Below are 12,022 nucleotides of genomic sequence, written 5' to 3' on the forward strand. Positions count from 1 at the left end.
TTATTGTGTTTCACTTTACTGTTAACTAGGTATTCTTTATTTTGCGTTTTAATGTACCTTTCTGCTTTAATGCAAAGCATTTCTGAGCAAACCTTTTTTATATTTACATTGTTCTATGCATTGATTGACAGTCATTTTAGGTCATTGTCCATCTGTGCTGTATAAGAAGTTTGCTATGAAGTCAAAACAAAATAAAGAGCATTGTTGGAAAGGACACAAGTCATCTGTACCACTAGTCCTTTTTTTGCCAGTATGCACGCTTTTGAACAAGCTGACTTTATCCCTGTATTAGCTACAACTTACTCATTTTTTTCAGTCATCTGTTCTCACACACTCATAAAAGATGATTGTCAATTGTATAATTTATGTTTGCATAAGCTGAGCCTAATGACATTTTGACTTCTGCACCTACGTTTCCCTCCTCCACAGACTGGCTTGCATGTGAACACTTGAAACCCTTTACTTTGGAGCCATCCAGGCCTGGTGATAAGCATCCAGTGTCGCTGTGACTGCAGCTGCTGCTGTGAGAACAATAAAGCTAAACATCTGTGAGACCATCTGCAGCTTCCAGAAAACATCTTGTTAATTGACTTAAACACACACGTCTGTTCTTTTGTCATTATATACTGTCATACAAAATGCAAAGAATTGTTTACGCTAAACCAATGCTTTCATAGCATTTTTTTTTACAGGCAACTTTGTAAAATGGACTAATTCTGAGTTAAGCTTTTCTTCTTACATATGAAAGAAAATATTTTTCACTGTCTAAATGTCATAATGCCTTTTGTATTAAAAATGATGTAATTACTCTTGGAACTCATAGGTCAGGTACGCTCTCGATTGTAATAGCACAAAAATGTGAGTGAAAATAATAGCATCTACTATGAATGAACTAGAATTATGCATTCAAGTTATTAGAATAATAAAACAGAAAGAGAAATCAGGAATTACCACAGTGAATCATGCAGAATGAAACTGCAACACAGAAGACTGCCAATGGAAGAGTTCATTGTTTTCACTGTCCACATTTCTGAACATTCTAGTGTGGCCTGGTTTGCTGCACATATTCTACTTCACTGTCTGGGTTAAACAACTGTTTCGTAATGTACATTGCAGTTTTTGTCTTAATCACTTGTCAGTGTGATCAATGAGGTTATTGGATATTTTACATACAAGTATTCATGCATTGACTAAACAATTTGTAAATAATCACAGTAAATCCAGAACAAATATTTAATTACATGGGATGATACTTGATATAATACACTTTAGGATCCAATTTATCAAGCCATTAATAGTTATTCATATTTTATTTCATTTCTAAACATGTATAAATAGTGGGGGATGTTAAATTTTCTGTCAGGTGAAAATCAGATTTTCTGTTTTAACACCGTATCCTACAATGTCCCTTTAAGGTATTGATCTCCTTGTTGGATATTTACGTCAATGTACACATTTAACACATTTTGCAAAACTGTTAATTTCATGAATTTGTTAAACTATTTTAATTGAAAATCACGTTTGGATTATACCTTTAGATCTATACTCACAGATATGCAGATATACAGACCAATAAAATTATGCATAATAAAGTGAACCGCTTAAGCCAAAGGAACAGTGCTGTGTGTTTGTGGAATATCATTGAATTTCTGACATGAGCATCAGTGTAGAATTAAGCAATAACCCACGCCTGGGTGTGGGTAATGCTGGATTTATCCACGGTTGGTGTGGTTTGGTCACGAGGGCAAAACCCGAGTGGCCAAACAAAGACAACCGTGGGTAAATCCAGCATTACCCACACCCAGGTGTGGATTATTGCTATTATACAATGACATTATTTAAGAAAAAAAATACTTTTCTTAAATAATGGCATTGTATAATGCCTCCTTGCTGCCCTTCCGCAGCTGTCTGGTATTCTGCGGCAGTTCTGATGTACTGCGCATGCGTATGCTTGCGCAGTACATCAGAGCTGTGGGTGGAAGCAACGGATAAAGCAAGATCTTCGTTGCTTTTTACAAAGTGTCTCGCTATGTTAAAGGAGTTTAACATAGCGAGACAATTTTAAAAAAAGCAACAGAGAATCTCAGTTGCTTTTTTTAAAGCTGTCTCGCTATGTTAAACCCATTTAATATAGTGAGACAGCTTTCAAAAAAAGCAACGGAGAAAGGAAGATCTCCTGTTACTTTTTTTAAAGCTGTCTCGTTATGTTAAACTCCTTTAACATAGTGAGACAGTTTCTAAAAAGCAACGGAGATCTTGCGTTCTCCATTGCTGTAAAAAAAAAAAAAAGAAAAGACTTATACTAATTGAAAAAGTCCGGGCGACTGGACCTTTTTCCATTAGTATAAGTCTGATTTACAACATGCACGCTGACCAATCAGTGTGCACGTTTTGGAATATTAATGAGGGGTCATTGTATAATATAGCAATAACTGATTGGGTGTGGGTGATGCTGGATTTACCCAGTGTTCATGTGGTTTGGTTACGAGGGCAAAGCCATGCCATTTGCCATGGGTAAATCAGTATTACCCACACCTAACCATGGCTTATTGCTATTATACAATGACATTATTTAAGAAAAAAAAAAGTACTTACTTTTCTTAAATAATGTCCTTGTATAATGGTGGCGTGGTGTTCTTCCACTTTGTTTATGTATCTGAGGGCTTTCTTGATATACTGTGCATGCATATGGGACTTTCACTCTCATGCTTAAGTAGTCCATCAGTGCTTTGGAAAGGAAGCAACAGAGAAAGGAAGATCTCCACTGCTCCTTTTTTGTTTTGTTTTGTTAATAAACGTTGAAATTCGGACACTTTAGAGGTAAGAGAGAGACAAGGAAAAATCAGGAACATTTCTTTAGTTCTGAATAATGTACCTGATTTTCCTAGTATTTTCTCCATACTGCCTCTCTTTTAGCTCTGGACTGTCCAGATTTCACATTTTTTATTTTTATTTGTTTTTTTTATGGTCAAGAAAACTAAAAAAAGTTATACCATATATTAACAGAAGACAGTCTGGGTGAACGGACTTTTTTCTATTGGTATATGCTCGATTTACAACAGGCACACTTGTTGGGCTGACCAATCAGTGTGCTCATTTTTGGATGTTAATGGCCAGTCATTGTATAATAAGCATTGTTCACAGCACAGTGTACCTAAGAAGCAATAGGTATATACACCTACTGCACCATCTGATGCACATAAGACAGTACAGAGTAAAATGTTATTTATTTAAGTATGACTCTTTGTTATCTCAAGGACATTAACTTACTAGGCTTATTAGTTAGCAACTGCTTTTTTAAGTTCTAGAAAATTAATATTCTTTACTTAGCAATGTACAGTGCTCAGCCTTTTATATCTAAATTGTGGAACACTGCTTCTCATAAGGTGGAACAAGTAGACAAAATATGGAACACAATTTCTCATAATGTAGATGAAAAAGACAAATTGTGGAACACTGCTTCTTATAATGTGGAACCAATAGGCAAAATATGGAACACAACTTTTCATAATGTAGATCAAAAAGACAAATTGTGGAACACTGCTTCTCATAATGTGGAGCCAATGGACAAAATGTGGAACACTTATTAACAACTTCCTTACAACTTCAGCTAGAAAATTCACAAGATCATTAAAATGCGTTAATTTATACTTACAAAATATAATATGATTCAATATTATTTACCATATGTATCATTTAAAAAAAAATAGCACTAAATATGTGACATACCCTTTCAGTGTGAAAACACAAGGAACTCAAAATGAGGAGAGTTCGTCATAGTGAAGGACTCTTGAAATGTGCAGTAAAGCTGTCTATATATTTAAACATATTAAAGCTGTCTATATATTTAAACATCTGACTCTTCTCTTCATTAACCTTCATTTTTTTCTTGTAACAGTGTTTTCTCTAGTGAATCTTGTTTTTGCATAATATGGACAAAGTATACAAACTTTAGTTTTATTGTCTTTCTTATTCGTGAGCAATTTAGGTTTATTTCCTTAAATTTTAACTGATTTGATTTTCTTGCAGTTAATGGAATTCTCAAAAGTTTTTTTTTAACACCACAGATAAAAAGCATTGATTTTCCAATACACAGCTTTACTTACAGTCCAACTCTCATAGACATATGTTACTATTAGGAAAAATATAACTTTATTATATGTACCTTTGTTGAAACTGTGATGTTTTTGATCTTTAAAACAGTATCTAGATTTGTCATAAATTTCCCTCCAATAAGCTATTGTCTTTTTAATTTCATGGCTGCATTTAACTATCTGCAGAGATTTTTTGAGACCCAGAAAATATAATATGAAATTACTTCCACTTCTTCCACATCTATCTGCAAAGGATAAGGACAGGTGATATATTTTTATTTTATTACTATTTTATTATTATTTTTTTATATTATGCATAAAGCCAGCTTTTACACTTTCTACTTACACCTCCCTCAGCAGGCTCTTCCATACTTTCAACCATCACAGTAGTATCATCTGCATACCTAAGGATGTTAACATTTCTCCTGGTAATGCTGATTCTAACGTATGATTTCCAGTGTCTGAATTAGTAGGATACAACATTTTACATAACGTATTTAGTATGCAAAGTAAATAAGGAGGGGTACTATTTACACACTGCATTTTTGCCTTTTCCAGTCTTGAACCAATTAGTTATTCCATATTCGGTTAGAAGAGTTGCTTCCTCTGCATATAGATTTCTCTGGAGCGAAATAAGGGGACCAGCATCTCCATTCCTCTAAGAATTTATAATATTTTGTTATGGCCCATACCCCATACAGTCAGAGACTTTAGAGAAGTCAATAAATCAGAAGTAAGTACTTTTCTTGAACTCCCTTGCTTTCCTATTATTCGGCAGATGTTGACAATTTGATCTCTGATGCCCTTTCTAAAATTGTAAATCTGGCAGCTCTTGGTCCGAATATTGCAGATAGAACTTTATTAAATTTCTAGCATGTGAAGCAAATGCATTTGTTTGATTATTCGAGCCTTTCTTTAGCATTGCCGTTTTTGTTGGGACTGAAATAAAAAATGACTTTTTCCATTCTGATGGTCACTGTTGTGTTTTCCAGATTTGCTGAAAAATTCCAAGTAATACTGTATCAGCATCATTTTGCAGGATTTTAACAGTTCACCTATAACAGAATTTCAATGCGCCCTGCAGTCTGTTATTATCAAGGTTTTCTAGACACCAGTTATTATCAAGGTTTTCTAGACACCAGTTATTATCAAGGTTTTCTAGACACCAGTTAACTTCACTGTCCATGGGCGGCTGTGGTGGTGCAGCAGTTAGTGTTGCCGCCTCACAGCAAGAGGCTCTCCGGTTCGATCCTTAGCTGGGGTGCCTTCTGTGCGGAGTTTGCATGTCCTTCCTGTTGTTGTGTGGGTTCCCTACGGGTGCTCCGGTTTCATCCCAAAGACATGTTGTAGGTGGATTGGACACTCTAAATTGGCCCTAGGCATGAGTGCGTGCATGTGTGTGCCTTCTGTGGAAACGGCTGGCAACCCAACACCATAAAACTCCACTGCCAATCATGAGCAGACAGGTGATCTGCTGTGGCAATCCCTAACCGGGAACAGCCAAAAGAAGAAGTTAACTTCCCTGTCCAGGCCCTAGATAAGAGAACATGTCATTGTATCTATCAGTCATGTTAGGATCCTTCTTGTTTCAGTGTCAAATGACAAACTATCCAATGCAGACCAAAATTAAGGCAATGCAAAGCTCATTTCTTCAGTCAATGGGGAGTGTATAGTCCTTTCTCCACAGTCCACAGCACATAGCAAACATTGTTCATATCATTCTGCAGCACAAATACTAGTCCTTTATATTTAATTAATGGTAGGAATTGAAAACTGCATTATTCCACCAGATGTAGTGTTTCAGTACAGAAGTAGTTACAAAAACACTTTTATTGACTTTAAGATAGAGCATGGGTTCATTTACAAGGGAGGGTGAAAAAAATTTTCTTTTCATGGATGAAATAAAACACTTAAAAATTAAGTTCTTAAGTAATACTTACAGCTTTGTGTTTTACAGTTTAGAATGTCCTCCTTCTTATGCAACAAAGTGCTCATAAAGAGTGTTTCAAAGTTGCTTACATGTATTTCCCTTTATCACCTTGACAGCTCAAATAGTAACGGTTCTTTGGGTATAGAAGACTCTCAACAACTTTCCACACAGGTAAAGTAAACTCCACAGGTGCAACAGGCTTCACCCAACGTTCCTTCTCAGGGTAGCAGATCATCTCTTACAAAGACATGTTATTCCACTCAAGCATTGCTGGGGAGTGCTCCTCAGAAATTTGTCTAGGGTTTGAGATGTGTACCTGACAAGCGTACTGAGATCAGGCCTAATATACAGCTGATTTACCCTTCATGTGACTTCCAATTTCTTGTCTGTAAAACTGCTGTCAATAATACATCCTCTACTGTACAACATGGGTTCTGTCTGGGGTTTTCCCCGCTGCTCCCCACTAGTATTCAAAACTGGTGTGGATACCACTGTATAATTATATATTGTAACATAGCACAACAGTCCCACTGGGAACATGTCCCACAGCTAGACTGAATAGTCATAGGTTAGAGGCACTCTGTAAGCCAGCATTGTAATTACAGCTAAGTGGAGTATCTGGCAGAAGGGGATGTGGCTTTTTATATATGACATGATGTACAGATGCAAGAAATGGGGATTCACTGTTGGACTTCTGCTATAAATCTGTATCTTTTAAGGCCAATTAGTAAAAAAATACAAAAAATCCTAGCCAGGCTAGAGTTTTCACTGTGTGAGTCCTTAAAACCTCTTTAAAAGAGGATAATCAGATATATGCAAATGACCCCTTGAAGACATCGGGTGTTTCAGCTATATGGCAGGTCTGAATGCCCATGACTTTTTTTCTTTTTAAGTCTGTTAATGGACAAATTCAGGCCAATATGAAACTGGACCAGTTGGCAGTGAGACACACATTCTGGTTGTAGCTTATCACTGTCAGTGATAGTCCTGGTGGCTGAGATCGGAAGTTGTTTAATGGGAGAAACATCAGTAAAATGGATTATATTACAGGGAATTTTTTTAACTGGAAAGGTACTAAAAAAGGCTTAATATTTCCAACAGTGGAAGTCCTGATGAAAAGAAATGTTGAACTGCTTGCTATGTCAAATCATGAAAAACACTTTATAGTCCTTGTAACCCTAATTTATAATAGGCATTTAAAACTGGCAGTCCTGAAAAAATATATTTGTACCTTAACTAAACACTGTCAAGAAGCAGACAATGAAATGGACTATTTTCCTCCAGCAAAAACTATTTTGAGTTGCTGTTTTATATTTTCCACTTGTCACTACCATTTGCTTCATGTTTTGACAATGTTAGTCTATTCTTATGTTCATCTGAATAAACCTATTCTTTTCAGAAAATCTCAAGTGTGTTTTCCTGCTTGGGAATTCTGGATGTAGTGAGAAGCTTAAACTTCTGACATCTATTATAAGTTCCATTTCTACCAGTTGCTAGCAAATAGTGAGTTGCAATTCCCTGTGACAAAGTAAAATAATGTTTTCCCCTAGAAATGTACTGCTGTAAAAGTTCCTAAAACATTCTATGGGCTAATCTAAAGATGGCGTTCTAGCAGAGGGGTTTGAAGGCTACAGGATGACCACCATGGAGCAGCTGCCACAAACAATAGCTACAATTGTCAAGGTAATAGTAGCTGTAGTTGGAATAGTCCAGCCAATGCATACACCTCTTCTCAAGTCAGTTAGAGGTGATTATGACCTCAAGGCATGTTTAGAATTTGTTTTAAAGAATCAACAAACAGAAAGCCTGAGATTGTCTTAGATGAGTTCACTTTTTGGTAGCACATCTTATGGGGGAGACATGCCTTCTATTATATACTTTAATTGTGGCAAAGGAGGGTTTATTGTCAAGTATTGCAAGGAAAAGAAGTTAGAGACTCTTGTACAGGTAAGTAAAGTTTCTTGGGAAGGGCACAAAGAGGCTATGGAAAGCAATTATGTTATGAACAGGCTGTCAAAACTGTATTTTTTATTACACTACTGCAAAATTTGTAAAATATTACTTAAAATACATGAGCAAGAACTACAGGGGCTATTAGATTGTATTAGTTTGATTACCTTAGTGAAAGCTTATTAAATCTGCAAGAAGAAAGCCTACTCATCAAAGTTAATTGAGATAGGTTGAATGCATGGGGAAGGAACTGCATTACACAGTTAGAGATACAAATTAATTTGGAAAAGTACTGAACCCAGTAGCCACGATGCCCTTTTCATGATATAATAACAGGGAAAGATTTTCTGTTTTTGTAATAAACTGTTAAAACTGTAGGAGGAAGATAATGCTGAGGGACCCAGCACAAGTCCCATTGTAGGAATAAAACCAGAATAGTTCATTAATTTGGAAGATACAGATACCACCAACAAAATCTACAGATTTGTAATTGCAGGGTTTATATAAGACCAGGATCATGATGATGAAAGGTCCTGAGTTGAATAAAATATGAACAACTTTGTCTAGAGAGATAAGCGGTCCCCTGTATTACAGAGACCCCCCAGTAAGGATACAGCGAGGCAGGGTATCTATGGAGAAAACAAGATCACAAGAACACAAAAATAGGGTAAAACTAAAGAGTCATATAAAGTGAAGAAACCCAAAGAGTGGATGTGGTTTTGGATCAAGGAGACAGTAAAGATACTTCTTTAGAGCACTGGAATAAGTTATCTTTCCTTGAAAAAGAATGCAACATAAATATTCCTAAACCTGCCTTAGTATGGAAGGAAGCAGAGCCTTCTACCTCTCAAGACACAAAAGTGAAGGGGATTCTATTCTGTCCAGGTTACAAGTAAGTTGTTAACATTTTACAACAGCCCAAATGGAGGATGAGATACTGAGCCATACTAGTGCAAACATATCTGAGGTAGTGGGGGAGTACTGCTCTGAGCTGCTACCCTGTTACCCAAACTTTGAGATATAAAACAGTAAAATGGCATTGCATATAGGATATTCTAAGTGAGAGAGAGAGAAACAACATTGTATGACAGCTATTAGTAGCAAACTTGTTTAGATAAATAGTCATGAAAGTGATAACAGTCATGAGAAGGGGGTAATATGCCCATTGATAAGACTAAATCAAGAATTCTAGTCTGGTTCTATTGCCTAGCTGTCCTAAAAGAGATAGAAACGTACTTTGTAATTTATCCTGAATGCCAAACAATAGCCTCAAACCTGGAATTCAGGAAACCCTTAATCGCTATGCCTATAGCTAAAACTTGCATTTGAAAGAACTTAGTTAGTTCCAGCAATGGACATTAGTAAATATTGTTAGTGAAGAATTATGCTATTAGGTTTCCTGAGGCTATTTCTCTTGGAAAGGCCAACTCCAAATCAATTTCAAAAGAAATGGTACTATTATCCCCAGACGTAGGGACAAAAAAGGAGATTTTCATGGACTGGGTCACATCTTTTATGTCCAAAAGTTTGTGTCATGTTGCAAAACTTTCATGTGAAAAGTTAAAAACCTCACTCTGTCACTATTAATTATGAATGGTTTGGCTGTATAGTTTGATAAGTCCATAAAATCTGTGTTAAGACAGGCTATTGAGAAATATGGGAAACTTAGGACCAGCTGTTGCACTATTTATTTATTTATTTATTTATTTATTTTTTGTCTAAGAGGTATTTCAAACCTTTACAGGATTTTTTTCCCTTTGAAATGCTATGGAGTAAGCGCTATACAGTGTGGATGGATATATTTTATGTTCACTTTGCTCTCACTGGCTGTAGATCATCAGCATCTTCCCAAACAATTATCCCATTCATTCTCCATTACCAGGATGATAGTTAACCAGGAGGGGCCATTATTCAGAGAGTCATTGGTGGGTGTCTCATGCTTTTTTCATGTTTCCTCCCCTAACCTCCCTGCATGCACTCAGCATGGGGAGAGAGGAGTTGTGTGGTAGGCCAACTGTAAAGGCCATTCCATCACTTCTCAAGGGTATGCTTCCCTTCTTGCAGTCCTGCTCCACCTCTGAAGCATGGGAGGTACAGGTTTCCCTGGTCACTTCTGGGGAAATTGCACCTGCTCACTGTGTGCCTAAGTACATGTAACCCTTCCCACATTCACAGCAGAAGTGAGTGGGTCATGTCCCTTCAATCCTCTTCTTCCCAGCCTGGCTTCTGCAGTGGTAGAGCACTTAAATAAACCCTGGTCACATGAGTCGCAGTCAGGACTCCATCCCTCTGTGCTATGTAGCCAGGATCAGGGCTGTTATATAGAGTGAAAAGGATGTGAGGGGAAGATGAACTCCCTTTAAGACTGTCATTACATTGGTGAGAAATGCTTGTGCTGGACCAGTACTGATGTCCCCTTGAGTTTTCCAAACACGGATGACTTAGAGTTTTGTTTATAGGCAATGATCATCCCAAATTTAGGAAAGGAAGAATATCCAGTCTACTATCTCAGCAGAAAGTTGAATAAAGCCATGACCAGATAGCCCAAAATTGAAAGGGAATGTCTAACTTTAAAATAGGCCTCATGGTCCTTATGATGTATCTGTTAAGCAGAGAATTCACCTTAGTTACATATCATGCACAACTTCAATGGCTTCATCAACAGAAGGAAGGTGAAAACAAGCTCTTCTGGAAGGCCATAGCACTTAATCCATTCCGCTTCCCAATCCAATTTCATCCTGGTGTTTATCATCACAATGTGGATGGTCTGTTTTGGGCTCACATGTTTTATTGCAGGTTAGAAGCTAGTGGTTTCAAGCCTGGAGTAGGGGTTTTCTGTAACAGAGTGTGATGGTTCCACTAAGAAAATGTCTAACAGACAATGTGGAAAGGCATAAGTAGGGACATCTAGCAAGCCAGTGCTGTAATTAAAGTCACATGGCATGCCTGACAGCTGGGAACAGGAGTTTTTATGTATGACGGAATGTACAGAAGCAAGGAATAATGCCGGGTCCCTTTAATGTGGGATATTTGGAGTCCAAGTAATGGAAAGCTTCTCCAAAGCTGTTAGTAACGGACCAAAAAAGCACAGGAAAACTGTAGAGAATGCCACCAAACACTCACGAATTGCTAGTTACAAATGTAGATTACATTCAAAGTCCAACAGTCTTAGTAATCAGGTAGTTGTCGTCGGTTCCAATACCAAACAGAAAAAAGCCAGTGGAAAAAGTCAAAAATGCTTTAATTTAATAGACCACAATGAAAACGAGCGCTTTCGCCTGGTGAGTCCCAGGCTTTATCAAGTTACAAATATAATGTGGCCATCCCCTTTATTTATATCCTGGGATAGGCCAGTCAATTAATTAATTAACCATTTCAAACCTTAACAAGAAAAACATTTTGTAATATCTTAGGTTATTAAAATAAATATACCATATTTAAAATATAATATAATATATAAAATGCGCAAGAATAAATGATCTACATAGATTATATACTGGTTAATAAATAATAAAAACATATGTATCTGAATTATGCATCATAGTACCTGCCTATAACATTTATATTAAATGTGTATCAGTTAAAAAACTCTACTACTCACAGTGTTAGATTAGTTAACTGATCAATAAGACATTGTCTTGTCAAAAAATTGCATGAAAAACATTTAAAAATCATATATTAGAATATAATAGACCATAACTCAACCAATATTTTCCACTTAGTCTACAAGAAACATGTCCTTCCTGTTCAGCATAATTCAGATACATATGTTTTTATTATTTATTAACCAGTATATAATCTATGTAGATCATTTATTCTTGCGCATTTTATATATTATATTATATTTTAAATATGGTATATTTATTTTAATAACCTAAGATATTACAAAATGTTTTTCTTGTTAAGGTTTGAAATGGTTAATTAATTAATTGACTGGCCTTTCCCAGGATATAAATAAAGGGGATGGCCACATTATATTTGTAACTTGATAAAGCCTGGGACTCACCAGGCGTTTTCATTGTGGTCTATTAAATTAAAGCATTTTTGA

Source organism: Protopterus annectens, chromosome 7.part0, assembly GCF_019279795.1.
Source record: "Protopterus annectens isolate FY-2018-M chromosome 7.part0, PAN1.0, whole genome shotgun sequence".
NCBI classification, from domain to species: Eukaryota; Metazoa; Chordata; order Ceratodontiformes; family Protopteridae; genus Protopterus; species Protopterus annectens.